Here is a 13,112-nt window from a genome sequence, read left to right on the forward strand (position 1 = left end):
TATTTAGGAAACTGTGAAGAAACTCTTTCAAGAAGGGAATGATGAATTAGGTGTTTTTAAAATGAGCACGTTTAAAAACACATTCAAATCATAATAGACTTCCTGCCTCTGGTCTGGCCTTCAAATCATGTCCTGCACTCTAACCAGTGACCTTTCTAAAATGCCTATCTAATGGGACTTCTTCCCTGAATGATATACAAGACCCTTTGTGATCTGTACTATAGCTACCTCTCTGTTGCTTCTGTATCTTCCACTTACCTTGTACCTTTTTTTTTTTTTTTTACCAGCTAAACTGAATCCCAAACTTAGCAGTTTCATGCCCCCTTGCCTACATCAGAGTTTTTAAAAATAGCACATCTCTCCCACCTGAACAAACACTTACTCTTCCTTCAACACCTTTGACAAAGAGCAAGTTGCAGGCCTTTGTTGACAAAAGAGATGAAAGTGCTATTACTATTTACTGAGTCATAGTATACATCTAAGTTTTAAATAAGGAACTGATTCTAAGGAACCGATTCTGGAATTCTCACCTAGGTAAGCCTACTTCAGAGGCTACTGAGTGTATAAACAAGATTCAGCAGTATGAAGGGAGAAAGCAGTATAACATGGCTTTTTTTTTTTAATGTTTCCCATTTATTTTTGTTTTGTTTTGATTAGATTTTTTTGTTTTGTAATTCTGGAAATTTGAACCTAAACCTTAGCCAAACATTTCCTAATAACTGTGAAAGTATCCAAAGCACTTTTAAATTATTAATTCAAAAATTTTGGACAACCAGTACTACTGTCATAATTCTAGTCTGAAATAATATGGTGCTTGAAAAAAGAGTTAAATATTACAACATATTTTGTTGGAAACACATAATAGGAGACAAAGGGCCCTAGAGAAAAGCAGCAATAAGATCAGTAAGTAACTGGTCTTACAAAATGGGATGTTCTTTTTGTTTTTTTTTCAACTTGATATCACCTCAATTTGGGGTTAAATGGAGACAAATTATTTTCAAACAAAAAGCTTTTCTTCACAAAGCCATCCATTTTGTTAGAAGAGAAGATCCAGAATGAAAAAGTCTGTCTGTTTGATTTATTTCTTAGAATATGGAAGTGTTCTATGTAGAAACTTCAGGCTTATGTAATTGCTGGGTGTCATTTTCTCTGTCTACCTCTTTGTATCTGACAGAAGTGAGTAATTTTATATGCCAGGAACAATTTTGATGTTTTTATTTGGCACAAAAAATGTGATCATGTTTAATCACTTACATTAAACAAGCTATTTTGTCTTATTTTCTAAAAAGTATTTCACTGTGAGAGATAGGACTGTATAGTAAAACAGAAGTTTTTGGAGCTTCATTTGACTGCTTTATTTGGTAATGTTTATGTTTAATTACTGTTTTTTGATAAGATACAGATCATTGTACAATTGAATTATACAAGTTTTTTAAGCTTTTGTTCGCTGAAACAATTATTTTTATATATCGATGAAAATAATTTATAGGTGAAAAATACATTCAGCTTAATTTTTAGAATATGAAGATTCAACTTTTGACATGAAATTCAACTTGGAACTAAAGTGAGACAGTACTATTTGTAGACATTTAGTAATTCTTTAACTGGCTGCCAGCAAAAACCTGACACTAGTAAAATTTCTTAGTAGTAAACTTACTTTGTTTTATTATACTGTTCTCCTGTTCAAGACCCTAAAATTAGCTTCCTGTTGTCTGCCATATGGGATCTAATTTCTCATGAGTATTAAAAGCATTTTCATCAGTTGACCCCTGTCATCGTGCACAACTGTATTAACCTCATTTCTATCTAATACTACAGTCAAGATTATATTCCCTATACATTGTTCATTCTTATTTTTTAAGTTTCTACAGTTCTGTCTGATAACAAGGCAGGATTTTCCACCACATCACACATACTTCTGCAAAATCATAATGCATCATTTTCACAGCTTTCACCAACCTCTAAAGTAGTGATTTTATTGGAAAGGATGGAGGATGTATGCATAAGGCTTCATGCCTTAGGGCATATGTCATAATGGATGGGAGTTTTGTGTGACTGGAGAAAGCTCGTCTAGTAATTTGGTTATATTTTTATTGTTCCCACCAACTGCGCTAGACAGAAATTACCCCACTTACTTAAAATTATCCTGCTTACTTCATCTTCATACATACGGTACTTAGGTGATTAGTTTTTAGAAATCTATTATTAACACAACTTTCTTTTTGTTACTATGACAGGTTATTGGCATGTTATTTCAAACATGAAACTCTGTTTGGATTGCCTTTTTACGCAGTGTTCTGCACATAGAAGGCTTTCTGTGAAATTTCCGTGACATGTTTCAAATATAAATGGGCACATCTATAAATAGATTTTTAAGAGGTTATAGCAGTATATAATTTTTGTTTCACTTATTTGCTGTGGTGAGTAAATAACATATAACATATACAACATCAACATTCCTAGCCATAGTACACTTTAATTTTTAAGAATTTGAATTTCTGTAGTCTTTTAATCCATGTAAGTGGCATAAATGAAATGTTATTTAAGATGACCATTGCTTTCAACACGATTTTGAAAAGTTACGATAAAACTAATAATGACAGAGGGATCCAGAACAGAGATATTTTCCAGATCAGCTGTGCCACACAATCCATTATCATTGTCCAGATTGCATTGTGACTTTAGACCAGAAGCTAAAGTAGCTGTCTTTATTTCAGTTAGCACTGTAGGATTCAAAAATTTTTTAGTCTGGTACTTTGCCAGAAAAGTTCAAATACTTATTTATAATGTCATCTCAGAACCATCCTCATTACCAAAACACTTTATGTTGGCTCAACAAAAAAATACATTGTGTGCGCCGTGTTTGGCTAGTTTATCAAAATACAGAAATTAATACGGTGCCTGCCTTTGAGAAGCTTAAAGTCTAATGAGAAAAATGGAGAGAGCTTCACTGTGATGTATTGAAAGACACTGATAGACACATTGGAGGAGGGACACTTAGCACTCAGTGCTTGAGGATTCAAGGAAGTCTTTCTGTAACAGTGAGTCTTAAAAGTTGAGTGAAACTTTACAAATTATAGAGTGAAAAACTTTAATTTGTATTGCTTCCTTGTTTTGTCTTGGTATTGGGTTTTGTTTTTGTTTTTTTTTTTCTTTTTTACCTTGTAAAGGAAGTATGTGTAGAATCAAGAAATACAAAGCTTTTAGATTATTTTATTAGTTTCTATTCATGAAGTCTGTGTAAAGGAAGATAGTGATTTAAACTCAGATCTCAACATGATCAAGAGAGATTAACTGGTGTGTTTTTTTAATCTAGGTAATAGAAAATAATAAACTTGAATGAAAGACATAGTTATTAAATACACTGTTTGCCATGGTTCCTGTACAGGGGCAGTGTTTACTGACATGTCTGGTTTATGTTATATCTAATACTGCGATAACTGAGATATTTATGATACCTAACAAGTAAAAATAACTTCAGTATCCATTCTTTCAACAAGCACTTATCGAGCATTTACCAAATGCCGTGTACTTTTCTAGACACTTATGATATACCTGAGAAGAGTAGACAAAGGTTCCTGATCTTTTGTAATTTATTTTTGTGGGGGGTTGGGGGATTAGGGTAGACAACATAATAAATTTAAGTTAATTGTATATCATGTCAGTAGATTATATACTGTGGAAGAAATAGAGCAGAGTGGGAAGGATTAGGAATAATGATGTGAAGTAGATACTTGGATATGTAAGTCAGGAGTTCAGAGAAATTATCTTGGTTACAGACGGAGATTTTGGGGAGATGTTCACATATATATGATATTTAAAATAATGAAACTGGATGAAATCAGTGAGGTATTATTAGATAATAGTAAAAGGAAGAGTACCAAGGACAGAGTCCTGGTCCATTCTTAAGTTAGAGAGAAGAGAAAGAACTGGCAAAGGAGACAAAGAAAAAATAACCAAGAATATGGGTCCGACGTAAGTCAAATGAAGATAGAGTATCAAGAAGAAAGGAAGAATTAACTTAACAAAAATTGATAGGCCAAGAAGGGCACAATGCTGCTGATACGTTGAGTAAGAGGGGTACTGAGACTTATTCATTAGATTTAGCAGCGTGGAGATCATCACGGGCTTAAAATAATGGGATTGATGTAATTGGGACAAAAGCCAATGAAGTCAGTTGGAGAGAAAATAAAGAGTATTTGGAGGTGGCAAGTGTTGACAAGTGTTATAATTAAGGGTGATCATATAACCAAATTTCCCTGGGATTTTCCTGGTATTCATTCACCATGTGGCCCAGCATGTTTATTAATAGTGCCTTATTTTATTCTCAAATGGGCCCTAGTTTGAACAACAAATATATGATCAATGTGGTTGTGATTCATTGCTGTCAGTATTCTTTTTGACACCCAAATTTAGCCAGTGGTAGCCCCTTTAAGCCAGCCTACATAGCTTGTTTGAGACCCTAATTTGAATCCCATTTGTCCTTTTCTGGCATAAGAAATTATCACAGGGTTTATACTTTTTCTGCCTCATATCTGTAATCAGCCATTTCTCTAAGAAGTCCTGCTTCATTATTAGTGGTATTTAAAAACCAAAATCCGAAACATGGATAGTTTTTGACTGGAAAGGAAGGGAGTGAGAAAGTTAGGTAGCCAGTTAGAAGGCATTCTAAAGTCAAAATTTTAAAAAGCAAACATATTACAAAGATATTGAGGTAGAAATTTATTCAGGTGATTCTGTGTAGAACTGAATGTTAAACATGGAAGTGCGTTATAAAATTAGAGCAGTTAGAGCAGAAGGATGCATTGAGGCCAAGTACTGAAAGGATTTAAATACCAAACTGAAAGTTTGACTTCATTCTGTATTCCGGATGGTGATATAATGGGCCTTGGAGTTACTCATCCTCGACTCTGAAAAACCAATTAGGCTATTATAATCCACACAATCCATAAAGAAGTCTTGAACCTAGGAGTAGGATGATGGTAATACAATGGCGGGAACAGGTACAACTGACAGTACCAAAGAGAAAGCAGAAAGGGTGATAGGAGCATAACAGAAGCATAGTGAAGGGACTCCCAGTATCATGTGACTCTGAGCTGTCTAATCCTAGCAGCAGAGGATTGAGATGCAAGTGGTTTCTATACAGAACACAGGAATAGGTGTAGGAAGAGGATACAATATTTTATTTGGAAAAAAAATCTATTGGCGATATGATGATAGAGTATAACTTTATTGAAGTTTCATCTAGAAATGTATTTAAAAAGCAGAACAGTATTTAGGAAATAAAGTTTTTGTTGTCACTGAAAGGTAATCATAATGAAATTCTCAGCTATAGAAAAGTATGAAGATTTTGATGTCTCTCACTCTCACATGTTATTTCAGATTCTTTATTTCAGAGAAATGACTCATTTTCAAATAGACCAAAAATCTAGAACCCAGACTTTTCTTGGCACCTTCTAATTTTTTTTATTGGGGAATAATCCCTTATAGCCTAAATATACTACTACAATTTTGATCACACTTTGGAAAATACAAATGTGTTTTATATTTTATTAAGTTGAAAGCCTGACTCTGATAAGATTCTCTTGAAATTAAAAATGTCAACATGGTTATTGCCTCCAAGTTGCTTTTTGTATTTACCCAATCTCCCTTCCCACAGCACAATACAGAATAGTTTGGTTACAAATGTTTACTTTCCCTACTTAACCAGAGGCAACACTACACTGCTTATACAGTTATGAGTCACTATATTAGATTGTTCAAATAAAGTCCCTGGGAAGAAGAAAGACAAGGTTGTAGCCAAATAACCAAAATTGAGATTACATAATTTTGACTTAATTTGATATTTTGTGTAAAAGCAAAAAGTGTCATCTAGCACTGTGTGGAATAAGAGAACTGGAATAATTCTGATGGATCTGGTTATTAGGGGATGACGTCTTTAATTTTGAAATCATGAATAATATTAGTTTAACATAATTAGGAAGGAATTCAAACAATTTTTAATTGATCGTCACTAACAACAGAATATAGCCACAAAGCAGAATACGGGGATTCTAGTCCTAGCCCTGGTTTGATTCTTTGAATGAGTTTCTTAAAGTTCCTTGGATCATGATTTCCTCTTCTATAAAATGAGTGGGTCAGGAGTTCCCAAGACCACTCTGAGTCTTGACGATTCTCTAGAGAGATTCACAGGACTCATAAAAGGCTGTTATACTCACAAAAAGTTTATTAGTCTTCAAGGATACAGATTAAAATCAGCAAAAGGAAGAGGCACATGGGGTGAAGTCCAGGAAAAAATAGGCATAATTCTAGGTGGCATCTCTCAGTGGCCACATTCCCATCATAATGTAACAACATGTTCAAAGTGTTGTCAACTAGGAAAACTCACCTGAGCCTAGGTGTTGTGAGCCTAGGTGTTGAGGGTTTTTATTGGCTGTTAGTCACGTAAGCATGAATTGCCTGCATGGCTGACCTCGGCTATTCAGACTGAAGCCACCCAAAGTGAAAACACATTCACCATAAATCACATTGTTAACATAAACTCCCTGATCAAATTGGTACCTTGTGGCCCACAGGCTCAGAGGTCATCTCCTAGGAGCTGGCCAAGGGCCAGTCCTGATGACAGGCCTTTCTCAAGTATGTACAGAGTTGAGCAACCTAAATTTTCTTTTTCCAAATTGAAATGTATCTAGGTATTTTTTTTCTCCTAAGTTCATAATGTATAACTTTTACATAAAATTTGCATATTACTATGTGGAAAAATGCATTATATTCTGCATTCAAAATTGCAGAATATTTAGAGTATTTGCAGTTATATTCAATTTAGAGAAAAATCTAAATTCAAGAGAACTACATTTATCTGAAAAAAAAAAAAAAGACATTGGAATTTGTTTGTTTGTTTGAGACGGAGTCTAGCTCTATTGCCAGGCTGGAGTGCAGTGGCATGATCTCGGCTCACTGCAGCCTCCACCTCCCAGGTTCAAATGATTCTCCTGCCTCAGCCTCCTGAGTAGCTGGGATTACAGGCACGCGCCACTACACCCAGCTAATTTTGGTATTTTTTTTAGTAGAGACGGGGTTTCACCATGTTGTCCAGGATGGTCTTGATCTCCTGACCTCCTGATCCGCCCACCTCAGCCTCCCAAAGTGCTGGGATTACAGGTGTGAGCCTCCACGCCCTGCCTGGAATTAGTTTTAGATGAAGGAAAGCTAAGTGTTGCTGTCTGGTTAATCATTTTACTTAGCATTAACAATATACACTAGGAAGAGCATGGTGTAACGGTATCATATAAGCACAAACTAGTTTCTTTCACAATTTTAAGTGATATTAACCACGATTAAGTGTGGTGCATGAGGGACTAGGTAATCTTTAAACACTGAATACATATAAAATGTCCTCGGAATAGGTATATAACTCCTGTCTAAAATGTCTATTACTGGGTCTAGAAATGGATCTTAGTTTTCCATTTGGCATGAAACCTTTCCTCAGAAAGAACAAGGTTGTATCTGGCACCTGCCTGGCTTAATACCTAATGTAGTTTCTCAGCCATTCACAATTATAAATCTGTATATTTCAGTGAGTCTTTAAGTAGTGCTTTACCTTCTCCCATTATAAGTAAAACAGAGTAATTTATAAGCAGTAAGTACCTTCTTTGCAACACTCTAGTAGTCCTCTTGGCGGATTTTTTTTCCCAGTATTTGTTCTCTTTCAACTTTGTTTCTCTAAAGAAAAAGCCTAGATTGGCAACTGAAAATTTTTTGGCAAATCTTTGATTTGAATTTTTTGCTAATAAGAGACTTTACTGATTCTTTTTCTCTCTCACTGAGAAATAGACTTAAAACGGAGCTATCATTCAACCCAGGAATACCACTACTGGGTATATACCCAAAAAAAAGTAAGTCATTCTACCAAAGACACATGGATGTCTATGTTCATGGCTGCACTATTTACAATAGCAAAGACGTGGAATCAGTGCAGGTGCCCACCAATGGTAGACTGAATAAAGAAAATGTGGTCCATATATACTATGGAATACTGTGCAGCCATAAAAAAACAATGAAATCGTGTTGTTTGCAGCAACATGGATGGAGCTGCAGGCTATATTCTAAAGCAAATTAACAGAGGAAGAGAAAAGCAAATACTGCATGTTCTCACTTACAAGTAGGAGCTAATCATTGAGTACCTACGGACTTAAATATGGGAACAGCAGACACCGTGGACTACTAGAGGGTGGAGTGGGGAGAAGTCTGGGTTAAAAAACTACGAATGGGGTACTGTCCTCACTACCAGCATGACGGGATCTTTACTCCAAACCTCAGCATCACACAATATTCCCATGTAACAAATCTGTACATGTACCGTTGTATCTAAAATAAAAGTTGGGAAAAAAAAGGAAATAGACTTGTAAAGTGTTTCTACTCTGGTCCAATTCTGTTCAACATGTGTCATTGTGCTTGAGTCTCATAGTCAAAGGTGAATAAGACACCATTCTTACCCTTGAAGAGCTTACACTCTAGGCTCTTCGTTCCATTTTTCTTTCAAGAATATGGAGAACACAGGTTATTATAAGCATAAGTTGTTTTATGTATGTCCTCAACACATTTTCTTTTGACTACATGTCTTATTGCCTGACCACGTTCTCACATGAAGCAGAATTGTTCCCAACAAGTTGGTTAGAATATATGTACACTTCTGAATAGTTAGCCAGAAAGCTATAATGATTCTTTAGTGCCCAAGCCTCTACATACCATTTGTCTTTTAGAATTTGCTACTTTTTAGCCAAATTAGGGCTTACTTGCTTTCCAGTGCACTTGTAGAAAGCAATTTCTAATGAAAAGAGTTGATGTAGTGTCAGGTAAGGGACCCCAGCCTCAAATCCAGGGAAGTTGTCCATCATGACAGGCATTCTTTGTAAATAACGAATTACTTCAGATCTTCAAATCTCAGTTCCGCATGTCTCCTCCAGTTTTAATTACTGATCTTCTAGATTCTACTGAGTTTTGCTATGACTGGCTTCCATAATCAATTTGATAGGTAATTTATATGTTCTTAAAACGTAAGTAAATTTTGTGGCCAAATTATAATGTATTATTGACACTATTAAATTCAGTCCTACGGTGATAAAAAAAAAGTTGTTTAAAATTCTCCCTTAAAAACTAGATATTTTGAGTTAAGATATATGTAAATCTAGGTTTCAGAGCAGTTAGAGAAATAATTTGCAAGTCCTGACAATTTAACATGAACTTCCCAAGCAGACTTCACAGCAGACTCTTAGGATTCAGAAAAGCTGTGTGTGAAATTTTCTCTAATCTTTTAGTAGGAACACTAATATTTAAGGTGCTATCTGTGCAATTGTAATAGTACATCAAAAGGAGCCTTATTCTGAAAGTCAGTACCGGATTTCTTCTGAATAAGAAGTATAGGAAGATAAGAATAACTTCATAATATATCATTTATTGCAGTTTTTGTGTTGTCTAAAAAAAGTCTTAGTTTCTCATTGTTTACTTAAAATAGTACCTGACAATTCCAGTTATAGCACAGCTTTGCTATCCATCCATATTTGCTAAACACAATTTTTACATTTTATATGAACCATGTTTTAGGAGATAGTATTCCCTTTTAATGACATATATAGCTGTATTTAAAACTAAGGTAATAAACGAGTTGGTCCAAAATACTGAAGTATAAATGGTATAATACAAAAAGTTTAAGCCATCCAAATGCATCTATATTTTACTTAGTTTTAAGGTAAATAATTATTGGCATTATTTATGGCACATAGTGTTTGTCTGGATAATATGGTATAATGAATTATTTTATAATACGAAGACATAGGAGATAGAAAATACGTTAGTTTCCTAGTGCTTCTGTATCAAATTATGACAAATTTAGTGGCATAAAACAACAGAAATGTATTGTCGTACAGTGCTGAAGGTTAGAAGTCCTAACAGTAACAGGACTGTATTATTTCTGTAGGCTTTCAGTGGGGCCATATTCTCTCTGTAGGCTCTAGGGGAGAATTTTTCCTGCCTTTTCAGCTTCCGTAGGCCACCTGCATTCCTTGACTCATGATGTCTTTCTCCATCTTCAAGGCAAGCAGCATAGCATCTTCTCTTCCCTCTCTCTTTCTCGTCTCCCCCCTCCACCTCCACCATTTCCCACACTTCGTTTTTTTTGTTTTGTTTTGTTTTGTTTTCTCTGCATCTCCTTCTCTTTGACCTTTCTGCTACCCTCTTGTAAGGAAGATTGTGATTACATTTGGCTTACCTGGATAATAATCCCATCTTAAAAAATTGTTAACTTAATTACATCAGCAAAGTCCCTTCTGCCATGTAAAATAACATATTCATAGGCTCATGGACGTCTTCCAGGAGCTATTCAGCCTAGCAGACAATGTGTAATTAATCGCTACTTAGGTTCTAAAAGTAGAGGTTATTGTAATCATGCTTTGTGTTTGTGTATCATACTAGTAGAGCTACAAATGTTTTTCCCTTTCTCAATCAAATAATATGTTTTCCACTTATTAGCCCATTTTAGAGGTATTATATTCCTAAACTACTCCCTTTAGTTTTTATTACATGGATTTTTTAATGTCAAGTTTAATATCTACCATGTATCTGGGGCTTTGGGTTTCTGGGGCAAAAAAAGTAAAACAGTGGGTGAGCTTTTTAAAAATTTTGGTGCTCTGGCTCCTGCTATTTCTATGAGTAATAAATTGCCCTTTGTCTCCGACCCAGGAGCCTTGTGTCTTCTACCAACATCTGTGATACTGTATTTGGCTAACTTGTTAGCTTGCAAATCTTGACATTGGGTATTGCTAATAATTAGTCCAACAAATTGACAGCCTTAGCGGCAAATGTATTTCTTTAAATATACCCAACCTGATTAAATTCATATCAACTTCACTTTCTATATATCTTTTAAATATATTTTGTTGATTTTGAACCTTCACGTCATTCTCCCTGTTATATTTCTGAAAGACCACAAAAGTTGCCAAAATTACCTGCCTGGGTTGCTCAGTCCCTCACATTTATGAAAAAACATATGTATATATTCCTTTCTGCTGAAAGGGTTATAATAACACTCAGCTCATTATAAATCATGCTTCATTTTAAAACCTGTGTTTCTCATACCTAGAAGATTCCGATGGTCTTCTTTAAATGGTCATATGACATCATCACAAACCATGAAATATAAATTGATTTTGTGTTAGTTTTTCATGAATGCTTTTAAACATGGTAGAGATTTTTTGAATTTATCATAGAGGCAGTAGGCCAGAAAGATGATGATCTAATAAAGGTACTAGTTAAGGTCAGTCTTTCTACCACCCAGTTATAGGACCTTCGACAAATCACGATTTGAGTCTTACTTTTCACTTGTTAAATGAAGAATTGACAGAGGTAATTTCGGTTACTTTTAGTTGAGTAATTTAATTCACTTACTTTCATTATTTTTATTTACCAATACAGTTGTTTTAAGGCTAATAACCACTTTAAATGCTTTTCATAAATTTTGATATGTAGCATTTTCTTATTCTTAGAAATTCTGACATATCTGTTTATCTTTCCCCTTTTCTCAAGACTTCTTTAGTGGAGGTGGTTTTATTTATTTATTGTTTTAATTCCAGGTGGAAGGGCCTTTTTTAATTTTTCCTTTATTGATTAGTTGATTTTCTTTCATTTCTACTTTTTTCATTGTGATTGGAGAGTGTTGCTTATAATATTTTACTTGATGGAGCTTACTGTTCCTATACTTTCTTTGACTTAATAGATGATAATTTTTATCAATATTCCATGTGTACTTGAGAAGAAGATACAATTGTTGTTAAGATCTTCTAATTTTATTTCCCTATTTTGTTCTTGCTTGACTGGAAGTTGTGTGTCAGAGTCTTGAGCTAATAAATAGTATTTCTATTTCCTTTATTTCATGAAGTTTCTGCTTTATGTAATAGTTGTGTTTTATTTGATGCGTAGTCATAAATGTTATCTTCTTTGTCTTCATTTTGTTTTCTTTGCCTCAGTTTTGTCTGAAACACAGTCTCATCACCTGCTTTCTAATTTTTCCTGTTTGCCTGGTATATCTTTGAACCTTTTTAAATAACTGTGTTCTTTGTGAGTCTTTCTTATATATATACAGTGTAGAGTTAGGTTTTGTTTTCTTTTTTTTTTTTTTTTTTTTGAGACGGGGTCTTGCTCTGTCGCCCAGGCTGGAGTGCAGTGGCGTGATCTCGGCTCACTGCAAGCTCCGCTTCCTGGGTTCACGCCATTCCCCTGCCTCAGCCTCTCCGAGTAGCTGGGACTACAGGCGCCCGCCACCACGCCCGGCTGTTTTTTTTGTATTTTTAGTAAAGACGGGGTTTCACCGTGGTCTCGATCTCCTGACTTCATGATCCGCCCGCCTAGGCCTCCCAAAGTGCTGCGATTACAAGCGTGAGCCACTGCGCCCAGCCTAGAGTTAGGTTTTGCTTTGATTCAGTTTGAAAATATTTTTCTTCTAATAGGCACATTACACTAATTCACATTCCATTACATTCCTGATGTTTCCTTTCAACTCTGTCATATTTTATATTCTAATTACTGAATATTCTATGTTGTATTTACTGTTTATTTCTCGACTTTAATGTGTCTTATTTTCGATTTTCAAAAAATTATTTTGGTATTTAGAAAAATCTGTATTTTCTTTCCGTGGATGCCATTGTATTTATATCTCTCATATTGCCTATACTTTTCCATTTTCTTATGTAATCTTTTATTTTCTACTCTGTTCATTTTGAACAGTATCCTTTAACTCCTGTTTACCTGACCTAGATGGTAATCGGTAATTCTTTCCCCGTCTCCTCTACTTTTTCTAGTTGTAGTTTTTCTTGCTTAATCAAAACATATAAAGCCTACCTACTGTTCTTTCTCCTATACCCCCACACTTATTTTAGTCATAGCTCTACAAATAGATACAGTACTCAATATCAGTTATTTTATTGAAGTTATCTCTTGCTGGCTTCTAAAGATTCCTCAGGAGAGGCACATATATATAATATTTCCTGAATTCTTGCAGTTCAAAACTGTTTTTCTATATATTAGATATTTGAAGAGCTGCTTGACTGGGTATAAAATCC

At 34.8% G+C, this 13,112-nt stretch overlaps 1 protein-coding gene across 3 annotated transcripts in view; it reads left to right on the forward strand.

Moving 5' to 3' along the window:
- Positions 1-13,112, forward strand: part of SRFBP1 (serum response factor binding protein 1) — a 60,804-nt gene that overhangs the window by 19,411 nt on the left and 28,281 nt on the right. The window lies entirely within an intron of this gene.

This window comes from Symphalangus syndactylus, chromosome 11 (assembly GCF_028878055.3).
Source record: "Symphalangus syndactylus isolate Jambi chromosome 11, NHGRI_mSymSyn1-v2.1_pri, whole genome shotgun sequence".
NCBI lineage: Eukaryota > Metazoa > Chordata > Mammalia > Primates > Hylobatidae > Symphalangus > Symphalangus syndactylus.